This window comes from Canis lupus, chromosome 11 (assembly GCF_048164855.1).
Source record: "Canis lupus baileyi chromosome 11, mCanLup2.hap1, whole genome shotgun sequence".
NCBI lineage: Eukaryota > Metazoa > Chordata > Mammalia > Carnivora > Canidae > Canis > Canis lupus.
Window position 1 is genome coordinate 53,053,733 of NC_132848.1, and position 17,793 is coordinate 53,071,525.

General features: G+C 44.2%; 1 pseudogene; it reads left to right on the plus strand.

The window, feature by feature from the left end:
- Positions 1-361: 361 nt before the first annotated feature.
- On the plus strand, positions 362-17,403 carry LOC140642297 (homeobox protein NANOG pseudogene; annotated as a pseudogene).
- Positions 17,404-17,793: the final 390 nt, after the last annotated feature.

Below are 17,793 nucleotides of genomic sequence, written 5' to 3' on the forward strand. Positions count from 1 at the left end.
AAGGCACAGTTCTGGAACTCCAGGGACTGAGGAAGGAGAGAGCGGGGAGGTGAGGAAACCACAGTGGCCATCTGGGGGTAGGGGAGGAGTGCCAGGGCACTGAGGGCACCTGCAGCCAGCATGGCCAGCCCGCCGATCGCCTTGGTCACCCCTCCGGAGCGACGGAATTAACCACATCTCACACTCCTTAATTGGAGCAGATAATTGGGGAGCTGGCTTTGTGCACAGGAAGTGTGTGCAGTGAGATTTGGCGGAGTGGAACAGGAAGAATGGGGACCACCTGATTTCATCTTGTGCCAAGGAGGGCGACACAAAGCGGCAGTGTCTCCTATGAGCTTGGCGCGGGCAGATCAGGGGGACGGGGGGCCCTGTGCAAACCGGCAGGTGGCGGATCTTCCGGGGCAGGTCGCTGGAGCAGACGACAGCCAGCAGCTCTGTGACTTTGGGCAGGTAACTTAACCGCTCTGTGTGTGTTTCCTCATCTGTGAAACAACTGAGGAACTACAAATCCCCCTTAAAATTCCGTCACTCCTTTCCTGGGCAGGGGGTGGCAGGGGCATGGCCTACTTCCTTGACACCCCAGTACCCCCCCGCCCCCACCCAGAGGGGTGTGAAACAAATAAGGACAATCCTTGTTGGGCAGGGGGTTAAATCTTTACCTTCTCCCCAGATAAATCTCAAGGCACTTCAGACTGGGAGATACCTTGGTCCAACTTCCCGAGCCAGCCCTTGGCTGGTCTTCTCTCAGAGGTGCCGGGATAGGCACTGGTTAGAGAGGGCTGTTGCCAGGACGACAGAAACCAAACAGGGGCGAAGGTGTCATTATTTCTGAGGATGTGGTTAAGTGAGGCATTCACCTGATGACCATCCCGTGACTGTCAGGCTTCTTTTCGAGTTACTTTTTGGAATCTTCATCCCCAGAAAACCCTTTGTTGTGAAATGTGCTCAGGTCCAGAAAGCAAGTGAGGGCCAGTCAGCAATACTCCCAGTGTGAACTCTGGAATAGCATTTCTTTAGAAAGATTCATCCTCGTTTTGCTCCTGGCTTAGTGCTGCTTCTGTGATGACTGTTTCCTGGGGATTTCCAACCTGAACAGCAAGGAGCCCAGGCCCCAGCTCACGCCCACACTGAGGACAGAGACAGCTGCATTTATTCCCACAAGTGGTAGACAAAGAGAATCAAGAGACTGAACTCTTGTGACCCTGGGTGATTCTCTACTTCCCTGAGTACTGGGATAGCAACTGAGGCATTTGATGATCTCTATTGTTGAGGGAAAGTTGAGGACCAGTTGCCAAAGCACCCTGAATACCCATTCGTAACAGACATTATTACTTTCATTATTTTGTCTTTTGCTCAAAACTTCTTTTTCATGATCTAGCAATTACACATGAGACCAAATAATTTTATGAAATTATAAAATTTTAGTAAAATCATTTGGTGTAGAGTTATTCACGAATAATATCACCATTCATTAAAAATGTTTAAATGCAGAAATGCATTAGTATTTGTCTTATTAAGCTTGATCATCACAAATAACTTAGTCTGAATTACAGCCAGTGTAATCTCATGAAAGTGATAAAGTAGAGGAGCGACTCTTGATCTTGGGATTGTGAGTTCCAGCCCCATGTTGGGTATAGAGATTAGTTAAATAAATAAAACTTTTAAAAAAGTAATTAAGTGTAAAAAAAATATGGCCTAGCTATAAAAATCGTCAAACATCTCCAAAGAGAAAATGAAGTCTCATATGTCATTCCCACAACTAGCCTGTAACAGATTTTTTAATCAGCAAATCCATAACAACATTTTCCTCACTGAGCTGTTGTGAGGATTCAATGAGAGTATCAAGTTATTGGTGCCCAATGGGCATCTAGTAAATTATAGTTATTAATATGTTTATAGCCTCAAAACCGACACAGCTACACACAGGCACATATGTGCGTGTGCATGCACACACATTCTCTCTTCTGGTTCTTTTACAGACAGACCAACTGGTGGAGATGAATGAATACTCTCCTCAGAATGAGAGCATGAAAGGCAGTCATCTATTCTTTGCTTTTTGGGGTGGGGATCAGTATCTAAGATGAGAAACTATCCCTTCATGCCCCCAGGAATCCAGCCCTGGCTAGGTCAGCTCCTGAACTCACACTTCCAGGATAACTGGGAACACAAACCTAGTAAGTGTAAGGAACAATCCAAGACTGCACTTGAGTAAGTAACAGCTGGATTTTGCGGTGTAGGTGGGGTTTGGACTTCATGATCCATCTGGAGCAGTTTATGGGTCTGTGGCTACAAATGCTGTGCTGAAATCTCTGTGGAAGAGGTGCACATGTGCTCTGCCTTGGAGGAGAAGTGAAGCCACCCGGTGGGGTGGGAGGCAATGTGAAGGACCAAAAAAGTCCATTTTCTCTGGGACAGGTGGACCACGAGGCTGATGACAGAGGCTTATGGTGTTATAAAAAATGGTGTCTTGGGATGGTCCCGCATCACTTTGATAAGAGATAAATTTGGGTTCCCTGAATCTTGTGTTGTAGGCCAGCCACCAACACAGGGTTCCTCACATCACATACACTTTAAGGTGTTACTTAAGTTGAAAGGTTTGGATGTTACAGATAACCCCAGCCACGTGAATTTTCAATAGCAAACTAGTGGGTAAAGTTGACAGGTTGTTCATGTTCTGTCTACTACCCTTCCCTCTGTCTGTTCTAGCCCAAAACTAATGGCTTCTTCTCCCACCTGGAAATGAGGGCTCGGTCTAAGGAAGGGGGTCTGTGTTCTGTCATTGACATGGTAAAGCGAGTCAAGATGGCCAATCAATAGGTATATACATATATCCAGTGAGGTGCACAAATGTGCATTGTACAGCTTGAAGAACCTTTCAATGAGTACACCTGTGCAAACACCCCCTAGACTAAGAGTGAGAACACTTTCAGATCCTTCACAAGCACATGAGCATTTGAACCATATATTTTTTAAAGATTTTATTTACTTATTCATGAGAGATATATATATATAGAGAGAGGCAGAGACACAGGCTGAGGGAGAAGCAGGCTCCCAGCGGGGAGCCTGATGTGGGACTCGATCCCAGGATGCCAGGATCACAACCTGAGCCAGAGGTAGACGCTCAACCACTGGGCCATCCAGGTGCCCAAACCATATTTTTATATAATAAAATGTATTTGTCCTCTGGAAAAGACATTAACTTGGGAAATAAGTGGGAGGATGGGAGAAGCTCTGTATGGATAAGACATACCAATTAGCTGATTATTATTAAGTGAACATGTACGGAGTGCCCACTGTAATCATGATTCACGTGTGTTCAAGGTTAGCCTTGGAACTGGTGTCATGACCCTCAGACTCACCTCTTTGTCTTCCCTTTAGTTTCACCACCACTGTTCTGATGAGACTCCCACGGTGTCTCCTGGACCAGTGATACAGCTTCCTAACTGGTCTCACTGCCTCCAGCTTCTCCAGCTATTTTTTAATACCATGAACCTACTCACATACTTCTCTGCTAAAGCCCCATTAGTGGGTCTCCACTGCCACAGCCTGGATCCTGTCTCCTCTCCACCATGCACCTGGCCAGAAGGTCATAACTGACTCATAACTGGCTCACTGCCACATGACCTTGTTTCTTATTCTCAAATACATGGCTTTCAGGTGCTGTTCCCTATGCCTGGAATGGCTTTCCTTGCATCGCCCCCCAAATCTTCCACTAAACCTCAGAGCATCATGTATTGCTTTCTTTTTCTCACACCCCATATCCAGTCTGCCAAGGAATCCAGGTAAATTTTGGTATATCTACTTCAGAATACCACTGCCCCCCCCAAAAAAAAAGAATACTCCCAGAATCTGCCTAGGACTTACTGTCTCCACTATGGCTAATCTCTGAGACTGTCCCTCACATCGATCATGACGCTAACTTCCTAAATGGCCCCCTGACTCCTGTCCTTGCCCTCCCACCCACTCATAGCCCGCTCTCAACACAGCAGCTAGAGTGACCTTCTTAACACGGAAGTCAGATCATGTCATACCCTGCACAAAACCATCCAAAGCAAGAGTGGGCTGAGAGGCACTCCTGCGCATGCTCTCTGTGTTTGGTGGTGTCACGTCAGTAGCTTAGAATTGGCGTGGTGTATTTACACCACAGAAATTGGCAAATGCTAAAAAAGCAAAACAAAACAAAACAAACAAACAAAAAAACAGGGCTGCTGCTGCTGCTGCTTCTTTTTTTTTTCTTTTCCTCAGGGTAAGAGCTAAAGTTGTCATGATGGCCTGCAAGGCCTCTGAGGTCTGACCTTGTCTCCTACTCCTTCGCTCCAGCCACACTGGCCTCCCTCCCCTTCCTCACACATGCCAGCACCCCAGGGCCTGCGTATTCCTTCTCTTCCTGGAAGTCCTTGCTCAAATGTCACCTCCTCAATGAGGCTTACCTGACTTCTTCACCATAAATGCCAACCCCGACCTTAGCTGTTCTACTTCCCCCCACAGCATTCTAACTACTATAGAATTTACTTATTGCTTCTGTTTATTATTTATAGTCTGGGCCCCCCTCCCCACTCCGAATGCCCTCTCCACGAGGGCAGGCATTGGACTCTTTTCTCCATGGATGTGATCCAGTGCCCGGCTCCCAGAAGGCCCTCAGTAAGCATCTCTTGGCTGACTGACTGACCGAATCTCCAAACGCCTACCTCCTCTCTAATAAACCTTCCCTAAGCTTTGTGCTCTCCTTCTCTCCATCCATAATTTGTCCTGATTCTTTTCCTCCACATTATACCTGCAGCTCTGAAGTGCTTCTGCGATATCATGATGATTCTCTTAGGACTGCCTCCCCCACTGGATGGCACCTCCAGCACCTCTGCCTACACGCGACCCCCACTGCAAGCTGTTAACTGAGCACATGCGTGTACACATGAATGGTAGGCAGAACACGATCCTCACACAGATTCATCTTCTCATCTGGAGGCCCCCCCCCCCCCCCCGTGATGGTGCTGCTGGGAAGGCCTGAGGCAGGGAAGGATGGATGGGGAGCGATCATGGAGCAGCACTGAGTGCGGGGTCAGAAGGGAGTCTTCTGTGCTCTGAGCTCTGAGTAGACGGGGTTATGATTTCTTTCTATTCTGCTCTTCACACTCTCCCTCTCCCCGGCTGTTTCTCTCACCTTTCAAACCTCTGATTTTTGGGATCCCTGGGTGGCACAGCGGTTTAGCGCCTGCCTTTGGCCCAGGGTGCGATCCTGGAGACCTGGGATCGAATCCCACGTCAGGCTCCCGGTGCATGGAGCCTGCTTCTCCCTCTGCCTGTGTCTCTGCCTCTCTCTCTCTCTCTCACTGTGTGCCTATCATAAATAAAAAATAAAAAATAAACAAACCTCTGATTTTTGATCCCAGGCTAAGTAGGGTCAGCTTTAAGTACAGGGAAAGAAGACAGCTGCCTCAGTGGTGTGATCCGGGGGCTTCAGGATAGTTCCTTGTCCCCACACACATTCTTCACTCTGGTGCCACTTTCCTTGGGTCCTTTTCTTCTTTTTCTTTCCGTTTTATTGAGATATACTTGACATACAGCAGTGAATAAGTTTAAGATGTACAGCATAATGACTTGACTTACACATCTTATGAAATGATCACCCAATTAGTTAAAATTTATCATCTCATAGATAAAAAAAAGTTTTAGATGTTTGTATGTTTTTTCTTGTGATGAGAACTCTTAGGATTTACTCTTTTAACTACTTCCAAACATATGTAACAGTGTTAGCCATAATCATTGTGTCATACATTATATCCTTGGTACTTATTTATCTTATAACTATAAGTTTGTGCCTTTTAACCACCTTCTCCAAATACCTGTCTCCCCACCCCCACCAGTTAACCATAAGTCTGATCTCTTTTTCTATGAGTTTGGGGCTTTCTTTTACTTTTTAGATTCCAAATTGTAGCAAAGTGGCCTAGAACCCACTGGTCTTTCAGCAAATGGCCAGACAGAGCTGAGGGCCCAGGACAATCAGCTCCCTGGGTTTGTAGAGCACAAGGCAGTTTAAAGCAGGTCCCAGCCTGGGATCTTCCCCACACAGAGGCTTCTGAAAGCTGCCTGTCAGTGGCCTCCCAGGGTGCTGAGAACCAGGGAGGGGTGAGGAGGAAGGCTTGTCTGTGCCAGCGAAGCCTTGTCCATGAAGGCCAGCTCCATTTCTGCTCTGGCTGCCTAGTCTCCCCAGGTCAACAAAGGGGCTGCACCGAGCTGAGAGGCATGATTCTCTCCTCTCCCAAACATCAAGTGAAGAAGAAAGGTCCACACCCTAACTGGAAGCCTCAAGGGACCACAGGATGTCCCAACACGTCCTGTAGAAGGACTTAGTAATTTTCCAGTTACTAATTTGCCTTACCTGTTCTGTTCAAACAGGCTAATTGTTTCCTCAAAAAGACTCAAGTGTAGTGGGATGAGGTCACCAGAGACGTGCCTAAACAATTAGAAACTCTGGTTATGGGCGCGCCAGAGGACTGGTTACCAGCTACTCAGACTGTTGGACTGATTTTATCTTTCCTAAATTCGGTGAGGACGCGCCTCCTGGTGGTGATATGCGATCATACTAGGCAGGAAGAATCGTGAGCCAAGTGACTCCTTCCTTCCCCGGGTAGGAAAGTTAAGTGGGCGTAGGTGCTGCTTTTGGAACGTTATCTGGAGGTCATATTACTATTATTTCTCAATAACTATTGATTGGTTCAAATATGAAATAAGTGTGATTAATATAATCCTTTTATAGTTGTGATCTTTGGAAAATGTGAATTTTAATCAAAGCAAAAAATCTGCCAAGACAGAAAAGAAGGAAAATTGATCTCTGGTTTGATAAGAAAAGAGAACATAACTTGAGAGATTTCATATACTCTCTTTCACACTGTGGGTATTATATTCTCTGTTTAATTAGAACAGTTCTTTTTTTTACCTTTTTTTTTTTACTACAAGAAATTTCAAATATGTACAAAAATAGTACAGTGAATCCACATATACTCACTGCCTAGGTTCCAGAGCTATCAGGATTTTGGCACGGTCCCTTTTTATATCCCATTAAGGTTTTTTAGTTGCTTTCCCCCCTTAAATATTATAGCCTAGACATCATGTTACTGTACCCTAAATATTTCAGGATGCATTTCTAAAAACTGGGCATTTTCTTACATAAACACATGCCATTTTCACATCTAAAAATTCATAATCCCTTGGAGTCATCTACACGCCCATACAGTCCACATTTAAGTCTCCTCGAATATAAAACTCTCTTTTTGCAACAGTTTGTGAATCCAAGAAGTCCACGCACCACATTTGGTTGTTTGGTTCTCCCTCTCTCTTACTTTCTCTCCTTCTCTCAAGCTCCCTCCCTCCTTCCGTCTTAATTAACTTATCTTTACACAGAGAGAAATGCACTGGTATTAAGCATATAGGTCGGAGAGTTTGGATAAATGCATACACCTGGTAGCCCATATCCTTATCAAGATAGATAATGTTTCCATCACCCCAGAAAGTTTCCCCCTATGCTTTCACAGACAACTCTCCCTTCGCCCCCAACCACTGCTCTGACCTCTCTCAGCATGGGTGAGTTTTGCCTCTTTCTTGTTTTATGTAGCTACTTGCGCTCAGCATAATATTTTCAACGTTCGTCCCTGTTGTTAAAGGTCTCTGTTATTGTGAGTTACATTCTATCTTACACGTGTACCACAGTTTGCTTGTGCACAGTCCTGCCGCTGGACATTGGAGTACTTTCCAGTGTGGGCTACTGTGAAAAAAGCTGCTATGGATATTTTTTTTTTAAGATTTTATTTATTTATTCATGAGAGACAGAGAGAGAGAGAGAGAGAGAGAGAGAGAGAGAGAGGCAGAGACCCAGGCAGAGGGAGAAGCAGGCTCCTCACAGGGAGCCTGACGTGGGACTCGATCTCAGGTCTCCAGGATCAGGCCCTGGGCTGAAGGCAGCACTAAACCACTGAGCCACCTGGGCTGCCCTTGCTATGGATATTTTTGTATTGATCTTTTTGTGGGCATATGTTTTCATTTCTCCTGGGGAAGTACCCCGGAGTAGAATAACTTGCCACAGTGAATGTGTATGTTTCATTTAGTAAGGAAATCCCGAGTCTCTTCTCCTGAGCACACCCTGCTTTACCACTTTCTGGTCGTCTGACTGTTCTGCATCCTGCCTACGTCCAGCAGCTTCCCTGAGGTGTTCCGTACCTTGTCCCTCTACCCCTGGGTTGCCTATAAACTAGAAGTTTGATCTAAAAATCTGGATGAGGGGGATCCCTGGGTGGCGCAGCGGTTTGGCGCTTGCCTTTGGCCCAGGGCGCGATCCTGGAGACCCGGGATCGAATCCCATGTCGGGCTCCCGGTGCGTGGAGCCTGTTTCTCCCTCTGCCTATGTCTCTGCCTCTCTCTCTCTCTCTCTGTGTGACTATCATGAATAAATAAAAATTTAAAAAAAATCTTTAAAAAAAAAAAAAATAAAAAAAAATAAAAAAATAAAAATCTGGATGAGGGCAGCCCCAGTGGCTCAGCAGTTTAGCGCTGCCTGATCAGCCCAGGGCCTGATCCTGGAGGCCTGGGATCGAGTTCCACGTCGGGCTCCCTGCATGGAGCCTGCTTCTCCCTCTGCCTGTGTCTCTGCCTCTCTCTGTGTGTCTCGAATGAATGAATGAATGAATGAATGAATGAATAAATAAATAAATAAAGTCTTTAAAAAAAAACCTGGATGGGATTCAGTTTAAATCCTTCAGCAAGAATGCTTCAGAAGTGATGTCGTGTACTCCATCCTACAACTCATTAGAAGGTACATAAGTGACACGATTATGTCACTCCCAATTAAGACACTAAGACTGATCAGTAGATCCAGCGGGGGGCAGCCTGATGATCCCCCCCAGTGTAAACGTCCCCCATCAATCCCGTATCTAATTGTTTTTAATCATCTTTGCCTTGAATTTTTGTTAGGGATTGCAAAATGTTAATGTGTTTAAAAATTCTATCAACCCTCCACATTTATCACATGGGATTCTTCTGTAAAAAGGAAACTTTCCTTAACAATTTTCCTTCACTGTTGTGTAGGACAGGAAAGAAAAATACTTCGCTATTTGTCTATAATGTGCTAGTGAAAATTTTTAGTTTGGCTTATTGATTGTTAGAAACTTAAAAAGGTTCTGACAAGAAAAGCTCTCCTAATCAAGTGTTCCTCAAAGCATAAGAATTCCCTTGCTTCGCTTGAAGAAAACCGTGCATGAGATAGAGGAACACTGACCTGGCAATGGACCTGGAGAGACTGTGAGCTAAAGAGTAACAATTGTTGGGGCCTGTGGGCAGCTCAGTCACTTAAGCTGTGGACTCTGAATTTCTGCTCAGGTCATGATCTCAGGGTTCTGGAATCGAGCCACACTCTGCTGAAGGATTCTCTCTCTCCTCCCTCCCCCGTCCCTCCCCCCACTCATGCGCGTACACACTCTGTCTCTCTAAAATAAATAAATCTTTAAAAAGAATAATAATTGTAATGATAATAGTTACTAACATTGATGGAACATTTCCTATTGAATTAAGTTAATGAACTAATAATGACATTTAATTAATTTCATAATAATTAAATAGTTACAGAGTAAAGAGTACTAGTCATTGTGCAACCCACGGGCTCTATTCAGGTTAGGTTTCACTTTTTTGTTTTTTAAGACTTATTTATTTGAGAGAGAAAGAGTGTGAGCAAGGGAGGGGCAGAGGGAGAGGGAGAATGTCCAGCAGACTTCCCGCAGAGCATGGAGTACCCAGCCCTATGTAGGGCTGACTGCAGGACCCTGAGATCATGATCTGAGGCAAAAACAAGAGTCCGATGCTTAACCAGATGAGCCACCCAGGTGCCCTATGTATCACTTTTTAACTCTGAAAAAAACCACGGATTCATCTCTTTGTTCAGTTGACAATTATTGAACACTCACTCCTTCAGGAAAGCAAAGATGAATTAGACTCAGACCCTGTGAGGCCTCAAGGGGTCTCGCAGATGAATTTTGCATCAGCGGTTCCTGGGACTTGCCTTGTACAGGTGTTCACGGCCTTTGTTACGAGACACATAAGAACACACTGCAGTAACAGGCAGCACTCCACAATCAGATGTCACCTGCCCCTATACACAGGTGGCCAACGTAGCACTGGGGGAAAGCCCAGATTAAGTAGTATTTGCTTTTTTCCCCATCATAAACTGTAAATACTCTCATCATGGCCAGGTACAGCTACCAACATCATGCCACTAAATGCAGAATTATAAACCTATGCATAACACACCATTATATAGTAACTGCATCACAGAGATACACTAAAAGTAAATGCCTTTAGAGCACAGATAATGGTTAACTTTTATATAGCAAAATAAAAAAATGATGAGTTTTAAGTATTTATGTTTATAATATAACTTATTTAATTATACGTTTATATAATTTAATTTTTTTAAAGATTTTATTTATTCATGAGAGACACACACAGAGAGAGAGAATGAGGCACAGACACAGGCAGAGAGAGAAGCAGGCTCCATGCAGGGAGCCTGATGTGGGACTGGATCCCGGGTCTCCAGGACCACACCCTGGGCTAACGGTGACGCTAAACTGCTGAGCCACCCAGGCTGACCTATAATTTAATTTTTAATAATGGCTGTATTGAATAACTGGCTTGCACAATTTCTAAAAATTTAAGTTGGCCCTGACAAGTTAGTGTGAGTTTGCTCCAGCCAACCACTGTTTTACCCATTGCAATACTGCAGTGTAGCCATTGTAGTATAAAATATATGCCTGGGGACTTGGAAAAATGTGACTGGGATGATGCTCTGAGCCTAGGATGGTCAATGGCCTCAGGACTCAGTAGAAGAAAGGAGCTAGGAGTAGCATTATGAGTTACGTCCTTATCTCGGCAATGGAGGTTGTCATCTCCTTTTACTGGTGTAACAAATTACTCCAAACTTAGTGGTTTAAAATAACACAAATTTATTATGTCACAGTTCTGGAGGTCAGAAGTCAGGAAGAGGTCTCACTGAACTAAAATCAATGTGTTGGCAGGGCTGTGTTCCTTGTGGAGGCCCCAGGAAGAATCCCTTTTTTCCTTTCTCCAGCTTCTAGGGGCCACCAGCTTTCCCTGGTTTGTGGCCTCCCTCCTCCATCTGCAAAGCCAGTAGCATTGGGCCAATGCCTTGTCACACTGCCACCTCTCTGGTTCTCTCTTTGGCTAGCTGATTAGCAGCCTTAATTCTCCTTTGCCATGTGACCTGATGTATACATAAGTGCCACAGACTAGAATGTGGACATCTCTGGGAGGTGTTATTCTGTCTCATGCAGGGATGTGGAGAGAGATTTGCAGCTAGTTCTCCGCAGACCGCATTCCTGGAGGCCTGCTGGAGAAGGTATTTGGAGTCCTAGAAGGTGAGATGCAAGGTGGATTTCATAAAAGCTGCTGATTTGCCTCTAGTAATTTCAGGTAGCAGTAAGTGTTACAAAGAAAATGCAACAATAGAGCAGAGAGAGGTGAGAGGAGGTATTTTAATAGATGGTCAGAGAGATCTCTGAAGTGGTGATGTGTGGGCTAAGACCTGAATGATGAGAAGGAGGCTGCCATTCCCAGATCTGAGAGAGGCTGGCCAAGTATAATGAGCGGTGGCACCAAGGAGGAGATGGTGTGGTTGGGATCTAGGACATTCAAACCATCCTAAATAAGTACAGTGGGTTCACTGTCCAAACTCAACTTTAGGTAAGTCTCCTATCCAGTTCCCGCTCTCAACAACATCTGTCCTCTTACTTTCTTCCTACAGAGAAATTCTGACATGCCACTGGAGAAAAACAAGTACCAAGTTTCTGAAGATTAATATGTTTGAGAAACAGAAAGGAGAGCAGTATAGGAGATGAGGAGATTGTTCTAATATTGGCCCCCAGTGGATCAGGCTTCCCTTTGTCCACATCCTTTTGTAATGAACGGTCCTGCTCCTTCCCTCAAAAGGTGATGTGTCTTTCTTCACTCCATGAATTTTCTCTTGTTTTGTAACTTGCTTTTTTTTTTTTTAATATTTGTTTATTTGAGAGAGAGAGAGAGAGAGAGAATGCAGTGGGGAGGGGTAGAGGGAGAGGACGAGAATCTCAAGTAGACTCCCTGGGGCTTGATGTGGTGCTCAATCCCACAACCCATTAGATCATGACCTGGGCTGAAATCACAAGTCGAACACTCAACCAACTGAGCCCCCCAGTTATCCTGATTTGTTTTGATCGATAGAATATGGCAGAAGTAATGCACACATTCCAGAGCCTGGACCTTAAGGAACCTTTAGATTTTGCCATCACTTTCTCGGAACCTCTCTGTGCTGCAGAGAAGCTCACTAAGCTTACTAAGAGGCCACAAGGAGAAGCACTGAGGAGCCCAGCCAAGAGCCAACACCAACTGCCTGATAGGTAAATGAAGCATTTGGACCCTCTGTCTGCTGCTGCACCATCAAGATGACTGCAGCTGTGTGAGTGGTCTTAAGAGAGACCAGCAGAAAACCCCACAGAATCATGAGAAATAATAAAGTGTTACTATTTTAGGTCACCAAGTTTTGAGGTATCTTGTTATGCAGCAATGGATAACTGCTACATGAAGTGAGGAGATCACAGGGACAAGATCACATAAAGGGTTATTAGCATGGTAAAGAATCTTAATTTTGTTCTATGTGTTCTTGGGAATTGTGAGGATTTTAAGAAGAGTGGTATGTTTTAAAAGATCACTCTTGGGGGCGCCTGGATGACTTAGTTAAGTGAATTTTTTTTAAAGATTTTATTTATTTATTCGAGAGAGAGAGAGAGAGACAGAGAGACAGAGACACAGGCAGAGGGAGAAGCAGGCTCCAAGCAGGGAGCCCGACACGGGACTCTAACCCGCTGAGCCACCCAGGCTGCCCAGTGTCTGACTCTTGATCTCAACTTGGGTCGTGATCTCAGGAGCGGGGGTTCAAGCCCCATGAAAAAAGATCACTCTGGATGCTATGTGGAGGAAAGATTGTAATTGGGCAAGAATGGAAGCAGGGAGACCAGCTGGGAGGCTTTTTCAGGCATCCAGACAAGAGATGACAGCGATGGAGATGGGAAATATTGGAGAGGTTTGGGTCCTGCTAATGGATTGGCTTGGAAAGAATCTTTTTTTCCTGAAATGCAGGGCTATATAAATATATGTACTATGTATGTGGCAAGTCAGGATTTTTTCTGTGCCATCGGTGGAGAGGGGGAGTTCTTGGCAAGCAAAAGTAAAGAGACAGAGACTTGGTAGCCTGACAAGCACTGAAGTTATGTTTTGGGATGCAGTCAACATTAGCAATTTTTTTCTTAAATAAAATAAAAAATAGAGGGCCTTACATGTGCTCTGCTCTGAAGACTCTGACAGGCCAAAAGACTCCACTGAGCTCATGGAATGGAGTGCTGCCCTGGGAGGATGGGCTTCTGTAATGGAACCAAGTGCGGTGCAGAGGAGAAAGTGTGGAAACATAGAAGAGGGACACTGGAGGAAGGAGAAGAGAGGAAGACATCCCAGAGAGGGAGGGCAAAACTGGAAACCCATCCGGGACAAAGTCTAACTGCGAGAAACGCAATGGAGAAAGTAAAGAAATGCTCTGTGTTTGTGGGAGTGTGATGAGACTGTTTTCCTTCTGGGGATGGACTGTCCCCCAGGCCATTCCAGGTGCTGCAAGCCCATCTGGGGCTGACCTGGATGTGTGTGTATTCCCAGGCATCACTCAGTGTAAAAGGCTAAATAAAATCTGGTTCTCGTCCTAGAGTTTTGCAGTTTACTTGAGGGAACATGTCTTAATACATGGTGTAGTAACAATATAAAGAAAACAAATGCTGACCTATGGCTGGATTGGGCTGGTTGGCTTTTGGTATTGCAGTGGTGACCCACTTCAGCCTATCTTTCTGATACTCTTTTTTTTTTTTTTTTTAAGTCCAGCTCCAGACCCAGCACAGAGCCAAACATGGAGCTTGAACTACAACCTCAAGATCAACACCTGAACTGACATCAACAGTCAGACACTTAACTGACTGAACTACCCAGGCACCTTCCCCCCTCATCTTTCTGATACTCTTACATCTGGAGATCTTCATGTTCTCTAAGCTCTTCCACTTAGATACATGATACGTAAACCTGGGCCTTTCTTACAATCTCACTCTTTTTTCCCCCTCTACTTTCAACTTAGCATTATGAGTATGGATCCCACTCACCCTCAATGCCCTCCTGGCCCTGAAGCATCCAGTCCTAGGGACTCTTCTCCAATGCCTGAGATTTATGGGCCTGAAGAAAATTATGTATCCTTGCAAATGTCATCTGCTGAGACACCCCACGTGATGGAGACCATCCCTCCTCTTCCTTCCTCAATGGATCTGCTTATTCGGGACAGCACCAATTCTTCCACCAGTCCCAGAGTAAAACTACTACCCACTTCTGTAGAGGAAAGCAGTGAAGAAGGAAGATGCAGCCCAGGGCAAGAAACAGAAGATCAGAACTGTGTTCTCTCAGACCCAGCTACATGCGCTCGATGATAGATTCCAGAGACAGAAATACCTCAGTCTCCAATAGGTGCAAGAACATTCCAATATTCAGAACCGTAGTTATGAGCAGGTTAAGACCTGGTTCCAGAACCAGGGAATGAAATGTAAGAGGTGGCCAAACAACAACTGGCCAGAGAATAGCAATAGTGTGACTCAAAACAACTCAGCAACTACAGAATGCCAGGCTTCTGTTCCTATCACCAGAGATACCTGATGGACACTTCTGGAAACCATCGAATATGGAGCAACCAGATCTGGAACAGCCAGTCTTGGAGAACCATTCCTGGAACAATCAGACCTGGGACCTCCACACCTAGAGCAGTCAGCTCCACAATTGTAAAGAGGAATTCCTGTAGCTCCAGATCCAGTTCCAGCAAAATTCTATTGGCTATTTGGAGTTCATCTTAGAAACTGCTGGGGAAAGCCATAGTGTAAGGCTGCAAACCGCTAAGTATTTCAGTACCCAGCAAATAATAGATTTATTCCCAAATTACTCTGTGAACATACAGCCTGGAAGATATGTGACCATGAGTATATTATTCAATCTCAGTTTGGGCAGTGGCTGTATTACTTCTTCTAGGATTTGTATTTTAGGGTCCTGTATCTCTATTTTGACATTCTGTATCTCATTATGCTTATTGGGTCAATTGAGGGGGGGTGATTGGAGTCTAATCAAAGAGGTTTTAGTAACATTGGCTGCTATGGGCAACATGATGAAAGATGTTTCTGGCTGTAGATAACTGGATATAATATTAATTTGGATATCTTTAGGCTCTAGAATCTAACACTCAAGAATAGGAAGTAAAAATACAAAGATGTGCTGAAGGATTATTTTCATTTTCTGAGATTGTCAGGCTTTACTTGTTAATAGCCTCGTTATGGTGAAGGGTTAAACTGTAATGTGCCTCATTGATTTCCTCTGCCCTCTGCTGTTTTGCTACAACTCCTAATTTGTTCGGTATTCTGGTATTTGTAGGAAGATGTTTTGTATTTTAGTTTATCATGATAATAGTACCAGTTTGTCTGGTTGGTTTATAGGTTTAAGTACAAATAAATAAAATACCTATTCAAAAAAAAAAAAAAAAAGAAAAGAAGTGCCAATAATGGTCCAGCTTTTAAAAATGCTGAAGGATTTAAAAAGGTAACTGAGAAAGAGGGAAGGAGTTAATGTTGCAAAGCACGTGTCCAGATGGTGGGGAACAGAGAAGCCATTTAGAGTAACAGAAGGGGTGCCCTCACAGGTGGAAGGGTGTTGGGGATAGTGATTGAAAATCACAAGCAGTGAAGTAGAATGTGGGAAAGATGGATGAAGCCCAAGGATTCAGGTGTTTTCCTATGGAAATAGGAAACTGTTCCTAATGTATGAAACTAGCAATCTGTGGCAACAAGGAGAGTAGCCTAGAGTCAGGGAGGACAGTTTGGAGGCCATTTTTAGGTAGATTGGTTGCCTCAGCTGTGGCCTGCTGATAGGAACCATTTGTAGAGCTGCAGAGAAAGGCAATACAAACCTGTCCCTAACCAGCCACTTACAGAGTCCAAGGGCTTGCGTCTTTACTCTGATCCTCTGTGTGACACTGGCAAGGAATAAGATGGTGAAATTTGCAGTACAGTATGCAAATAAACAATGGGGAAGGGTAAAGCATCTTGAAAAATTGAGGATATCAATAAGTACATGAAAGGATGTTCAACATCATAGGCATTAGGAAAATGCAAATCAGAACCACACGAGATACTACTTCATACCCATTAGGGTGGCTATTATTTTAAAAATGTTTATTTATGCATGAATGGATAAGTAAGATGTGGTTGTATTATTCAGCCTCGAAATGGAATGTGATTCTGACACATGCTACCACATGGTTGAAATGTGAAGATCATATGCTAAGTAAAATAAGCCAGACACAAAAGGACAAAGATTGTAGAATTCCATTTGTATGAGATACTAGATTAGTCAAATTCATAGAAAAAGAAAATAGGCTGGTGGCTGTCAAGGGTTGGGGGGACAGGGGAATATGGAGTTAAGGCTTAACAATATGGAGTTTCAGTTTGGAAAGATGAAAAAGTTCTGGAGATGGGTGGTGATGAGGGTTGCACAAAAATATGAGTGTACTTATTGCCACTGAATGTATGCCTAAAAAATAGTTAAAATGGTAATTTTTTTGTTATGCATGTTCTACTACACACACACACACACACACACACACACACTGAGGATGCCCATACTGCAGAATTGAGGAGTGGACTTTCAAAAATGTGAGAGTAGGGGTACTTCAGTTGGTTGAGCATCTGCCTTTGGCTCAGGTCATGATCCCAGGGTCCCAGGATCAAGTCCCACATCAGGCTCCCTGCTTCATGGGGAGCCTATGTGTCTCTCTGCCTCTGCCTACCACTCCCCCTGCTTGTGCTCTCTCTCTTTGTCAAATAAATAAGTAAAAAATTTTTTAAAAAAAATTTTTTAAATGTGAATTAAGTCTTTACTCTCCACCTCTCTATCTCCCCTCATCCCTTGCCAAAAGGCCAAACTTAAAAGTTAGTACATGGAGCACCTGGCTGGCTCAATTGGTGGAGCATGAGACTCTTGATCTCAGGTCAAGAGTTCAAGCTCCATGTTGGGCATAGATTTTACTTAAAATAAAGAAACAAACCACTGTAACATGTCCTCCCATTTCTGGTCTTATTACCCATTGTCCCTCAATATACATCCTTTGTTTTTATAGCCATTGTATAGGCCAACACTCCAGAGAAAGAGCAAAATTAGAATTTAAAGGCAGAAGAATGGAGAAAGAAAAGACTCCATGCTTAAGCAAATGAAACTCTTTAAAACCACAGTCCAATATTATCAAGATTAACATCTAGTAGATTATCAAGATGATCAAGATTGACATGTTGCTTGTATTGCTCTTGTTATGATACATGACATGTTAAGAATGGCACTTTACCTCTTTGATCTTTTCTCCAAAAATCTTTTTTTTTTTTTAAAGATTTTATTTATTCATGATAGTCACAGAGAGAGAGAGAGAGAGAGAGAGAGAGAGGCAGAGACATAGGCAGAGGGAGAAGCAGGCTCCATGCACCGGGAGCCCGATGTGGGATTCAATCCCGGGTCTCCAGGATCGCGCCCTGAGCCAAAGGCAGGCGCCAAACCGCTGCGCCACCCAGGGATCCCCTTTTTTCCAAAAATCTAACCCCAGTCTAAACATGAGAAAACATTAGACAAATCCCAACTGAGGCACACTCT